At 44.2% G+C, this 12500-nt stretch overlaps 1 protein-coding gene across 1 annotated transcript in view; it reads left to right on the forward strand.

Moving 5' to 3' along the window:
- The window catches only part of LOC127002686 (uncharacterized), a 53263-nt gene that overhangs the window by 23953 nt on the left and 16810 nt on the right, over positions 1-12500 (forward strand). Inside the window, exon 2 of the mRNA XM_050868752.1 lies at positions 6926-6965. The gene's annotated coding sequence lies outside the window, so the exon portion shown is untranslated. The remainder of the gene's footprint in view (positions 1-6925; positions 6966-12500) is intronic.

The following is a 12500-nucleotide window of genomic DNA, read 5'->3' on the forward strand; positions in this document are numbered from 1 at the left end:
CTATACCTAACCTAACCTAACCTAAAGATATCAGGCGGTAGGAGTTTTGAGCCTTTCCTCTTCCTTTCTTTTCCTTCCTTTCCTTTCCTTTACTTTACTTTACTTTCCTCCTCCACTCTCGTCTCCTTTCCTCATTCTTTCTTTTCCTTTCCTTTCCTTTCTTTTACTCTATTTTCCTTTCACTCCCTCTCCTCTCTTCTCCTCTCTTCTCCTCTCCGTTCTTATTCTCTCGTTCTGACCTTGGGGGTGGTAGTGTGACCCTTCTTCTGTGGCACGAACCTAAAATAACACTCATTAACCCGTCCGCTGCGATTGGCACAGATTTCCCCTTCACTTGTAGCCTGGTAACATAGTCCCAGGTCTTTTTCTGCCTCTGTGGTGGATGGTGGAGTGTTTCCCATGTGGTATTGGTGTGCTGGATATCCCCTCCCAGGTCATTGAATTGTAGCAACCACTTTTTGTTCCATTCCTGTAGCTTGGTGATGTCTTCTTGTAGGAAATGCGCAGTCAAGGAGTTAAAACCAGACTGATCTCCTTTTCGGCCTCTGGAAATAGTCGATGTGGGTGACGGAGGCGCCTCGAATGGAGATAAGAAGAGAGGAGAGGAAGTGAGAGGAAAGCAAAGTAAAAGAGAGGAAAGGGAAGGAAAGGAAAGGAAAAGAAAGAATGAGGAAAGACGCTGAACTCCTCCCAACACTTCTGATCCTTCTAAGTCCAGTTTTTAAAGGTTCTGATCCCAGCCTGAAAGCTCATACCCAAACCTTCCTTTCCTGATTCTGACCCCCGCTGATATAGATTCCCCCCCCCCCCCCCCCCAACGCCATTACCACCACCATCACCACCACCACCACCACCACCATCCATTTCGCTTCTTCTACCCCCCCTTCCCCTTTTTACCCACCCCAGATAGAGAGAGAGAGAGAGGAAGTCGTTATCTCCTTAGATGAAGATAATCAGTCAATCCGTCCTAATTATTTACTTATCTCGGGAATTATTTAGCAGTTTATACCCGGATGTGTGCGAGAGAGAGAGAGAGAGAGAGAGAGAGAGAGAGAGAGAGAGAGAGAGAGAGATGGGGGGTAATATTGATAAGAACCAGTTGATAATGAATTTGGCTATGTGTATGTATGTGTGTATTTGTGTGTGTGTGTGTGTGTGTGTGTGTGTGTGTGTGTGTGTGTGCGTGTATAATGAGGCAGTATTTATATTTCTTATCCTGATTTCTAAGTAAGGATAAACAACAACAAAAAAAAATTCCTCTACGTCAAAGAAAAAAAAAAAGGAATTAAGAAAGAAAATAAATAGAAAAGGAAGGAAAAAAATGACGCTTCACTTATCCGGCAACTGTACTTTTACCGGAATCCAAACGTGTATTTTTCCTTCCCTCCCGTGTGTGTGTGTGTGTGTGTGTGTGTGTGTGTGTGTGTGTGTGTGTGTGTGTGTGTGTGTGTGTGTTGACCTTTTTGACATCACGTAAAGACCTTTCCCTCCCTTCCCTCTTTCTCCTCTCCCTTCCCTCCCTTCCTTCTCTCTTCTCCCTCCCTCCCTTCCTTCCTTCCTCATATTTCTTCCGTTTTCCTCTTTCTCTCCCTCCTTTCCTCCATTTCTTCCTCCCAATCTCCCCTTCTCCCTCTCCTTCCTCTCCCTCCATCAGTCTCCGTCTATCTCCCTTCTTCCTTCACTCACTCTCTCCCTCCTCCTCCTTCACCTCTCCGTCATTCAGCTTTTCCATCATTCATCTCTCTTCTTTTCGTCTCCATTTCCCTCTTTCTTTATCTACCTCCATCTCTCCATCCTTCATTCTCTCCTCTCTTCTCATTCACCCCCTCACTTCTTTCCTCCTCTTCTTCCTCCCTTCTATGCTGTGACTCAGAGATCTTTATATTTTTTCTTATTTTCTCTCTCTCTCTCTCTCTCTCTCTCTCTCTCTCTCTCTCTCTCTCTCTCTCTCTCTCTCTCTCTCTCTCTCTCTCTCTCTCTCTCTCTCTCTCACACATCAGAGTAGTGGTGATGGTGGTGGTGATGATGATGATGATGATAGGGTTTGTGATGGTGGCTATGGTGGTGGTGATGGTTGTGGTGGTTGTGATGGGTGTGGTGACTCCTGCCTGCCCTCTTTTTGTAAACACACACACACACACACACACACACACACACACACACACACACACACACACACACACACACACACACACACACACACACACACACACACACACACACACACACACACACAGGTCTTGCCTCTCTCTCTCTCTCTCTCTCTCTCTCTCTCTCATCAGAGTAGTGGTGATGGTGGTGGTGATGATGATGATGATGATAGGGTTTGTGATGGTGGCTATGGTGGTGGTGATGGTGGTGGTGGTTGTGATGGGTGTGGTGACTCCTGCCTGCCCTCTTTTTGTAAACACACACACACACACACACACACACACACACACACACACACACACACACACACACACACACACACACACACACACACACACACACACACACACACACACACACACAGGTCTTGCCCTCCATTCTCTCGAAAAGAAAAGCTTCCACCAATCATATGCACACTCTCTCTCTCTCTCTCTCTCTCTCTCTCTCTCTCTCTCTCTCTCTCTCTCTCTCTCTCTCTCTCTCTCTCTCTCTCTCTCTCTCTCTCTCTCTCTCTCTCTCTCTCTCTCTCTCTCTCTCTCTCTCTCTCTATCTATCTATCTATCTATCTATCTATCTATCTCAAATATTCAAATGGTTCTTTTTTGTGTGTATTCTTCCTTCGTCTTTTTTCTTCTTTACCAAACTTCACCTTCATGAATTTTCCTGTAAGTTTGTTTTTTCATGTTTCAGTTCACTTTACAAACACATTTCCTTTTTTCTCATTTCATTTTCTATCAACAATGTCTTTTTTTCCCTATTTCTATCATATTTCCTTCCTAAACTTTCCTCCTATGTATTTTTTTTTCATATGTATTTTACCTTAATTTCACTGACACACAACTTTCATATACTTATTGTTTCCACCTTCTTCGTCTTCACTAAACTTTACTTCCTCCAATTTTTTTCATATATATTTCTTATTAATCTCACTGATACTCGTTCCTCCACTCATTTTGTTAAGTCTGTCATCTGTTTATTGTTTTCTTTCTCCCTCTTTCTCTTAATCTCTCTCTCTCTCTCTCTCTCTCTCTCTCTCTCTCTCTCTCTCTCTCTCTCTCTCTCTCTCTCTCTCTCTCTCTCTCTCTCTCTCTCTCTCTCTCTCTCTCTCTCTCTCTCTCTCTCTCTCTCGCTCCTTTTTTCTTTCTTTGAGCTCGAAATGACGATGTCTTCCTATGATTAGTCTCCGCTCATATCGCCTTCCCCAAACGTTCCAGTCTCTACGTTTCCCGTTTATTTGCTCTTTTTTTCTGGTCTATGGTCAGTTTTCTCAAATATATAAAAAATCACAACGGGAAAACGGCTTGTAAATACCAGGAACGGCCTAACACAAAAACCAGCCCATGGAGGAAGCAAAAATTAAGAGAGACAGAAAAAGAAGAGAAATCGAGTGAATGAGTCAGCGCCCCCTCCCAAGAAAAGACAATTAGAAAACGTAATCTTCTAAGTGTTCAGACAGTTCTTAAGTTCAGTTCCTGAGTTAAGATAATATTCATTGCGAAAGGTTCAATTAATAGTTCAGTCGGATCTTTAAAGTTTCGTTTTAAGGTTTAACTCTCTCTCTCTCTCTCTCTCTCTCTCTCTCTCTCTCTCTCTCTCTCTCTCTCTCTCTCTCTCTCTCTCTCTCTCTCTCTCTCTCTCTCTCTCTCTCTCTCTCTCTCTCTCTCTCTCTCTCTCTCTCTCTCTATATATATATATATATATATATATATATATATATATATATATATATATATATATATATATATATATATATATATATATATATATATATATATATATATATATATATATATATATATATATATATATATATATATATATATATATATATATATATATATATATATATATATATATATATATATATATATATATATAGAGAGAGAGAGAGAGAGAGAGAGAGAGAGAGAGAGAGAGAGAGAGAGAGAGAGAGAGAGAGAGAGAGAGAGAGAGAGAGAGAGAGAGAGAGAGAGAGAGAGAGAGAGAGAGAGAGAGAGAGAGAGAGAGAGAGAGAGAGAGAGAGAGAGAGAGAGAGAGAGAGAGAGAGAGAGAGAGAGAGAGAGAGAGAGAGAGAGAGAGAGAGAGAGAGAGAGCATCGTTAGTGAATAATGCTCTTTCTCTTTTTTTAAGAACGTGGAATAAAAAAAAACATGATTGCATATTATTTCCCGATCTCATCTCCGTGTGTGTGTGTGTGTGTGTGTGTGTGTGTGTATGCGCGCGCGCCGCGTCTGGCAGAAGCAGGTCACTGTGTAACGTGACAAAATTAACTCACTTTTACTTCCTGAAAATGACGTGTTTCCCTAAATAATGAAATAATGACGATGATGACGATAGTAGTAGAAGTAGTAGTAGTAGCAGTAGTAGTAGTAGTAGTAGTAGTAGTAGTAGTAGTGGTCGTGGTGGTAGTAGTCGAAGTAGTAGTAGTAATAGTAGTAGTAGTAGTAGTAGTAGTAGTAGTAGTAGTAGTAGTAGTAGTAGTAGTAGTAGTAGTAGTAGTAGTAGTAGCAGCAGCAGCAGCAGTAGTAGTAGTATGGGTACGATGTAATCCGTGTGTGTGTGTGTGTGTGTGTGTGTGTGTGTGTGTAAGTGTGCGCGCGTTTGCAAAGGAGGAGGCTTTTATAGTGATGTGGGGTACGTCTCTCTCTCTCTCTCTCTCTCTCTCTCTCTCTCTCTCTCTCTCTCTCTCTCTCTCTCTCTCTCTCTCTCTCTCTCTCCCATATTGTTTTCCCTGATGTGTCACTTGAACCGGAAGCATGACGTAATTCTGTGTGTGTGTGTGTGTGTGTGTGTGTGACTGGATAAGTGGGTGAGTGCATATCAGATCCCCCCAACACACACACACACACACACACACACACACACACACACACACACGAAGGGTTCCTCCCACTGACCGTGAATGTAATACCGGAAACCTTCACTCCTCCTCCTCCTCCTCTTCCTCTTCCTCTGCCTCTTCCTCTTCCTCTTCCTCCTCCTCCTCCTCCTCCTCCTCCTCCTCCTCCTCCTCTTCTTCCTTCTATAACTAGAGCCGCCACGAGGGGAAGGAAGAAGAGAGAGAGAGAGAGAGAGAGAGAGAGAGAGAGAGAGAGAGAGAGAGAGAGAGAGAGAGAGAGAGAGAGAGAGAGAGAGAGAGAGAGAGAGAGAGAGAGAGAGAGAGAGAGAGAGAGAGAGAGACTGTTTTTTTTTTTTGGGGGGGGGGGCGGAAGTGACCAAAAACTGTGTGCTGGCCGTAACCTGAGGAGATAATTACACCTGCTGTGAGGTCAGTCTTACCTGTGGACATTGCCTACCTGCTCCCCCCTCCTCCTCCTCCTCCTCCTCCTCCTCCTCCTATTCCTCCTCCCAATGTGACTAGTGAAGTACTGCAAGGATCAATGCTGGGACCCCTTCTCTTTATCATATGCATCAACGATTCCATGTTTCCTCCTCCTCCTCCTCCTCCTCCTCCTCCTACTCTTGTAATATTTAGGAAAGGGAGCATGAACGGAGAAAGGGAAGGAACGAGAGGAGGAAGTGGAATTAAGGGAAGGATTAGAGGGGAAAGGAGAGAGAAAGGGAGGGAAGGAAGGAAGATACAAGAGGAGATAAGGGAGGGAAGAAGAGAGGGAGAAAGCGATGGAAATAGAAATGGAAAGAGGGAAAGTAAGGATGGAAAGACAGGAGGAGGTGGAATAAAGAGAAGGATTAGAGGGGAAGGAGGAAAGGAGAGGAGGAGGGAGGGAGAAAGAGGAGGGAAGGGAGGGAGGGAGACAATCTGTGCAGCATGATGACTCCCGTTACTCGTCCGCCTGTGGTCACCTGCCAACACACACACACACACACACACACACACACACGTGACAGGTGACTCAGCCGATCGCTCTATACCTGCAACAAGGAAAACCGGAAAGTGTAATTGTCTTTTTCCTGAGGCTCTTGACTCGTGTGTGTGTGTGTGTGTGTGTGTGTGTGTGTGTGTGTGTGTGTGTGTGTGTGTGTTTTGTTGTCAGTCTATCTGTCAGTCTCTCATTCCCTCATTTGTTTGAAGCGTCGTGCTGAAGTTTGTTTATTGCAGCATTGCCAAAACAATCCGTTTTTTTATGAAAAAAATCGTTTCGTTTATTAAAATCGGATTTTTTCATCATATTTTTTCTGTATTATTTATTCATTTATTTATTTATTTTGCTGTGTTTGGCCACTGGTCAAGGCTTTGGGATATATATATATATATATATATATATATATATATATATATATATATATATATATATATATATATATATATATATATATATATATATATATATATATATATATATCAGAGATATTTATATATTTATGGAATAACAAGAAGTATGATCCCGCTGAGAGAAGCTCTCGGACAGGATTAGTACATATCATATCTGAAGAGCCAGGAATAAACACTGAAATCTCCGGTGTATTGTGTCATTGTTCATCTGCCTGTAACTTTTTGGTAAAGGTGATGGTAGGCTCTGCATATTATTGTTGTTATTGTTGTTGTTGTTATTATTATTATTATTATTATTATTATTATTATTTTTATCTCTATCTCTCTCTCTCTCTCTCTCTCTCTCTCTCTCTCTCTCTCTCTCTCTCTCTCTCTCTCTCTCTCTCTCTCTCTCTCTCTCTCTCTCTCTCTCTCTCTCTCTCTCTCTCTCTCTCTCTCTCTCTCTCTCTCTCTCTCTCTCTCTCTCTCTCTCTCTCTCTTTATTCCCCCTACCCCTCCACTCCATCAATCAGCGCCTAATCAATTACATTCCATCCACAGGTGCTGACGCCCGCTGACCCTCGGCTTCCGTTTTGGCCAGGTAAGAGAGCGTTCAGGTGTGTCTTGCCCTCCGCGTTAGTATGTCATCACTACATCCATATATTGTTTCTCCATGACATTCATCACTCCTCCTCCTACTCCGTACCTATGCTATCTACCCTCAACACCACAAGACTCATACCAACCATTATCTTTTTATCATAGTTGTCTCACTGTGTATATTATTAACTTTCACCTTCATCGTAATTAGCTGTGATTAGAAGGGAGAACAAAAGCCTTCCCAACGTTTTATGCCCTACGTGCCCTTGTGTTAGTGAGGTCCTTCCTGCGCCGCCAAAGGTTCTGATTTCATCTCCCCGCCTAACTCCACAGAATGCCCGCACCGCAATGGAAAAAAAATCGAATTACAGAAACCGCACCACAAAATACCCCCACCGCAAAATGTGTGTGTGTGTGTGTGTGTGTGTGTGTGTGAGAGAGAGAGAGAGAGAGAGAGAGAGAGAGAGAGAGAGAGAGAGAGAGAGAGAGAGAGAGATTACTACAGCTATAAATACCATCAACAGTTCTACCGTCATCAGCGCTGCTACAACAACAACAACAACAACTACTACTACTACTACTACTACTACTACTACTACTACTACTACTACTACTTTCTTTTTTAAATAGGCCTCCATCTATTAGAGTTGCGTTGTGAGCGGTATATTTTCTCATATCCTTTCACAAAGCAATTCATTGGCCCCACCCCGCCAATGACTGTGGCCGACAACCATCTTTATTTAGTATTACAAACCTTACTAAACATATTTTTCTTAAGCTAACAGAGCTTGTGGTTGATACGACTATCAACCACCGTCACCTCAAAGTCCAGGTCGGCAATGCGGGTGGTTTTGGGTGCAGGTGACCTGGTTCCTCTCGGGCAGACCAAGGCTGAACTCAGGAGGGAGAAGGACAGCCTGCATCTCATCCAGGCGACCACACTGCTTCTTGGCTGCTGTTTCTTATCCTCCAGTGTTTCGGCGAGTTTTGCGTAGAAGCTCTGCGCCCTTGGTCCCATCCCTCCTGACATCGTGAATACTACCGGGGTGAAGGAGCCCTGTTCCACATTCTGTATTCTTTCTTCATATGCTCTGTTCTTCTCTTGTTCGTTTCATCTGTGGGTTGCATCAAGGGTCAGGTTTCTGTGGCAATGGGCCATGGGATCAAAGATCCTTATGTCAAAATATGCCCTTTGTCCACGAGTCTAAAACCCTCTGGCGCTAACATCCACTCGTGCTTCGTTCGAAACATTAGCGGTGCGTCTGGCGAGGTGTTCGCCTTGCAGAGGGAGCAGCTTGGGTTCCACAGTCACGTCGTGACAGACTTCTTTCTGCATTTGAGCTGTTACTTCTCTCACTTCATCATGTCTCATGCAGACGAAACCTCTTCTCTTGCATGTCATGGCATGGTTTTGGTTGAAGGGTGAGCCACAGTTACACATGTTTGGGAGCCCATCCACTGGCCAGACATACCTGAGGGCAAGGGCATCAGTGAATTCTTTTTTGTTTAAGTTGAAGCCTTTTGCCCTGATAGGTAGTGTGGTTAGCCAGTTTGAAGCGCCCACTTCCTGTGCAATATCTGTCCTCCTCCTTGTGTCTTCTGGGAGTTCTCTCATTAGGTCACTCAGAGTGTCTGTTTTTCTTCTCTGTTTATGGAGATTTCATTCCTTAGTGACCTAATATCTTGCGGGTTGTCTTCTCCCCTTTCATTTTGGCTGATAATATATCCGGTCAAGGAGGCTGTGATTCGGAATGACTTTCCGAATTCAGACTCTGTCAGATTTTGCGGGTCGGTGATGCCGAGCCCACCCATTCTTGGCGGCAACTCCAGCAACCTCCGCTCCTGGTCGCTGGGACATCTCCCATTTGCTATCGCCGGTATGAAGGTGTTTCTGATAGCATCTTCCGGAGGTTTTAGTAACGGAGCAACATCAGGAACTGTCCTCATGAGGTAGTTCCATTTATGCTTGACACCGTACGTAAATGCTGCATAGGCTGCCTGCGGTTCTGCTTTGGCGATCTCGCTCAGCCTCTGCAATTCGGACTCCCAGCGCTTTACAGCTGTTTTCACATATTCGGTTCTGTATTCAGCTGTTCCAATGACTGCCCCGAGGTGTCTTTCGCCAGTCACTGACAGTTTCACGTTACTGCCCTGGAATGCGGTTTTGGCCCGATCGTATGCCTCTGGTTTTCCAATCACCACAGACTTCGTGGCGTTGGGACGGTACCCTATTTTAGGGCCGTGTTCATTGACGAGGTCCCACCATTTCCTGAGGTCTGCAGACTTTCCTACCCCGGTGAGGTCATCCGCATAGGTCACCTGTTTGACGTTGATGTTTTCATGGCGGATGATGTTCTGCAACTTCAGCATTCCCAGGGCAAACATTGCCATGGCCACTGGGTCGCCCTGGGTGGTGCCCTCTGAGGATTATATGGCCACCGGGTCTCCAGGTCGTTGGTCATTATGACTGCTGATGAACAGTCTGGCAGGTTCCTTGTATGTATTTTCAATATATTGGGCGAATATAGGGCGCTTGATTTTGATGTTGTGCAGTGCTGTTTCCCTGTTGATGTTGGTGAACGCATTAGCAGCGTCCACCATCAGCACCGCCTCGCATTCTGGGTCTTCGAACATTTTCCTGACGGCGTGACTACAACTACTACTACTACTACTACTACTTTGCACAGGCTGATAATCTACCTCACCTCCTCCCCTTCACACACACACACACACACACACACACACACACACACACACACACACACACACACACACACACACACACACACACACACACACACACAAATGAGTACTTTCGTGAGCCATTGTAATGTAGAAATTTATGGACCGTTTCTTTCTTTCTTTCTTCCCAACGAACGACTTTTCTTCCTCGAGACACAACAGTGATTATTGTTAACATTACCCCGAGATGTTTGTTTGTCTCTCTCTCTCTCTTTGTGTCTGTCTGTTTGGGTCGTGTATGTAACGTAGCACACATGGAAACATACATACATACATATATACATACACGCACACGCAGATAGGCTCAGAGGCAAACAGGTATGCAAACAATGGGTTCCTTGGTTCACACACACACACACACACACACACACACACACACACACACACACACACACACACACACATACCTTTGCTTGTTGTTGTTGTTGTTGTTGTTGTTGTCGTTTCTCGTTTTCTTCATATGCCGTTTTCCTGAGTTTTTTTTTTTTTCTTGGGCAAAGTTACGTAGGCCGGTTTTTTTTCGTTTTTTTTTTACTTATCGAGTCAGTGATAAATTATGAAAAGAAAACGGAGATAATACGAGAACTGACTATTGAAAGATTACTACTACTACTACTACTACTACTACTACTACTACTACGACTACTACTGTTACACACTTACCCACTTATCCAACCCTTCCAGTCATGCCATATAGAGCGTGGCATGATTCTCTTTCCATTCATTTGTGTATTTTCTCTTTTTTTTTTTTTCTTCCTTGTGTACTAGCACGAGCCAGGCCGATAGGAAAACACTGGGGGGCTATAGTTCGTGAGGGTTCGTCTACGCCCCCCCCCCCCCCTCTCCTTACACACACACTCTTTATACCTGCCTCTCTCTCTCTCTCTCTCTCTCTCTCTCTCTCTCTCTCTCTCTCTCTCTCTCTCTCTCTCTCTCTCTCTCTCTCTCTCTCTCTCTCTCTCTCTCTCTCTCTCTCTCTCTCTCTCTCTTATCTTTTTATATTTTTACATCTTATTGTTTTTATTCTATTATTTCGTCTATTTCTCTTTACACTGACAGTAGTTGAAAGCAAGGAATATTTTCTTTTCTTTTCTTTTCTTTTTCTTTTTTTACACCTTAGTTGTTGTTTTTTGTGTGTGTGTATGTGTGTGTGTAACAATAGGTTCGAGGCTTTACAGATTCAACATGAAATTCTAAACGTGTTTGTTGAGTGACTCCTCCCGCGCTACACACACACACACACACACACACACACACACGGAGACGAGCATGACAGACAGACAAGTAAAACCCTCGCGTGAAAGCATATATACGGAAGGCGTGATGCTGCACACACACACACTCACACTCTCTCTCTCTCTCTCTCTCTCTCTCTCTCTCTCTCTCTCTCTCTCTCTCTCTCTCTCTCTCTCTCTCTCTCTCTCTCTCTCTCTCTCTCTCTCTCTCTCTCTCTCTCTCTCTCTCTCTCTCATCCCAACATTACACTAATCACTCGTTTAAACCAATTAGCTCATTATTATAGTGAAGTAGTTAGCTCCTATTGTTACGTTGTCTGTCTCTTGATCTCGTGGCCTCATAGCACTAACCCACATCAAAGGAGGGGTCGGCGGAGGGGCGGGGGAGGAGGTGGGAGGAGAGCAGGGGGACAGGGGCGTAGAAGCAGAGGGAAGGAGTGGGGTAGTGTGGCTCTGTTTGCCTTCCCTCCACCTGACTGGGGACTCACACCTCGCCCCACATCGCCGCTCAGGTGTTGCGTGAGTGGCCGGCGCAGCATCAGGTGGTAGAGCGCAGGGTTTGAATGTGGGTTCGAACCGATTTGTGTATATGTAGGTGTGTGGGTGTGGTTGTGTGGGTGTACTTTTTTTCCCTTCGAGAATAAGCCGGTTGTTATTCTTGTTTGCTAGTATTCGTCAACGCATCAATATTTCTCCTGTTTTTTCCCGTCATTATCCGTCTTCTACGTTTGATTTGTGTTTGTGTTTGTGTGTGTGTGGTGCTTCAATGTGTGTGTGTGTGTGTGTGTGTGTGTGTGTGTGTGTGTGTGTGTGTACTTTCCTCCCATGAGACTAAGCCGACTGTCATTTTTGTTTGCCAGTATTCGTCAACACATCAGTATTTCAACTTTTTTCCCATCAATAGCCTTCTCTTCTTCCATTATAATCCTTCTATTCTTACAAGTCACAGCAGAGGGAGGATCACGCCGCCGCTGCCGTGTTCAGTTCCGCGCTCAATTATCTTCTAGTCGTGAGATTCGTTAGTTTTCCCTCGTTGTCCAGTCAGGCCTCGTCGACATGTAGGTACGGTATGCCACTTCTCAAGCCAGTCATGTTTTGTTCCCTTCCGTGTCTTGCCGCGTCTAAATACCAGTTAGATTACCAGAAGAATCTCAAGTCACGTCCAGTTAGCTTTCCTTTATTACCTCAAGTCACGTCCAGTCAGTTTACCTTTTTAGAACCACAAGTTAGTTTGCCTTCAGAACCTCAAACCACATTAAATTAGCTTACCAGTAGAACCTCAAGCCACACCAAATCAGTTTACCTACAGAACCTCGAGCCACACCAAGTTACATAGTTTACAAGAAGAACCTCAAATCACACCAAGTTAGTTTACCAGAAGAACCTCAAGTCACCCCAAGTTAGTTTACCAGTAGAACCTCAAGCCACACCAAGTTAGTTTACCTTCAGAACCTCAAACCACAACAAGTTAGCTTATCAGTAGAACCTCAAGCCACACCAAGTTAGTTTACCAGAAGAACCTCACGCCACATCAAGGTAGTTTACCAGAGGAACCTCAC

Source organism: Eriocheir sinensis, chromosome 2, assembly GCF_024679095.1.
Source record: "Eriocheir sinensis breed Jianghai 21 chromosome 2, ASM2467909v1, whole genome shotgun sequence".
Taxonomy (NCBI): Eukaryota; Metazoa; Arthropoda; class Malacostraca; order Decapoda; family Varunidae; genus Eriocheir; species Eriocheir sinensis.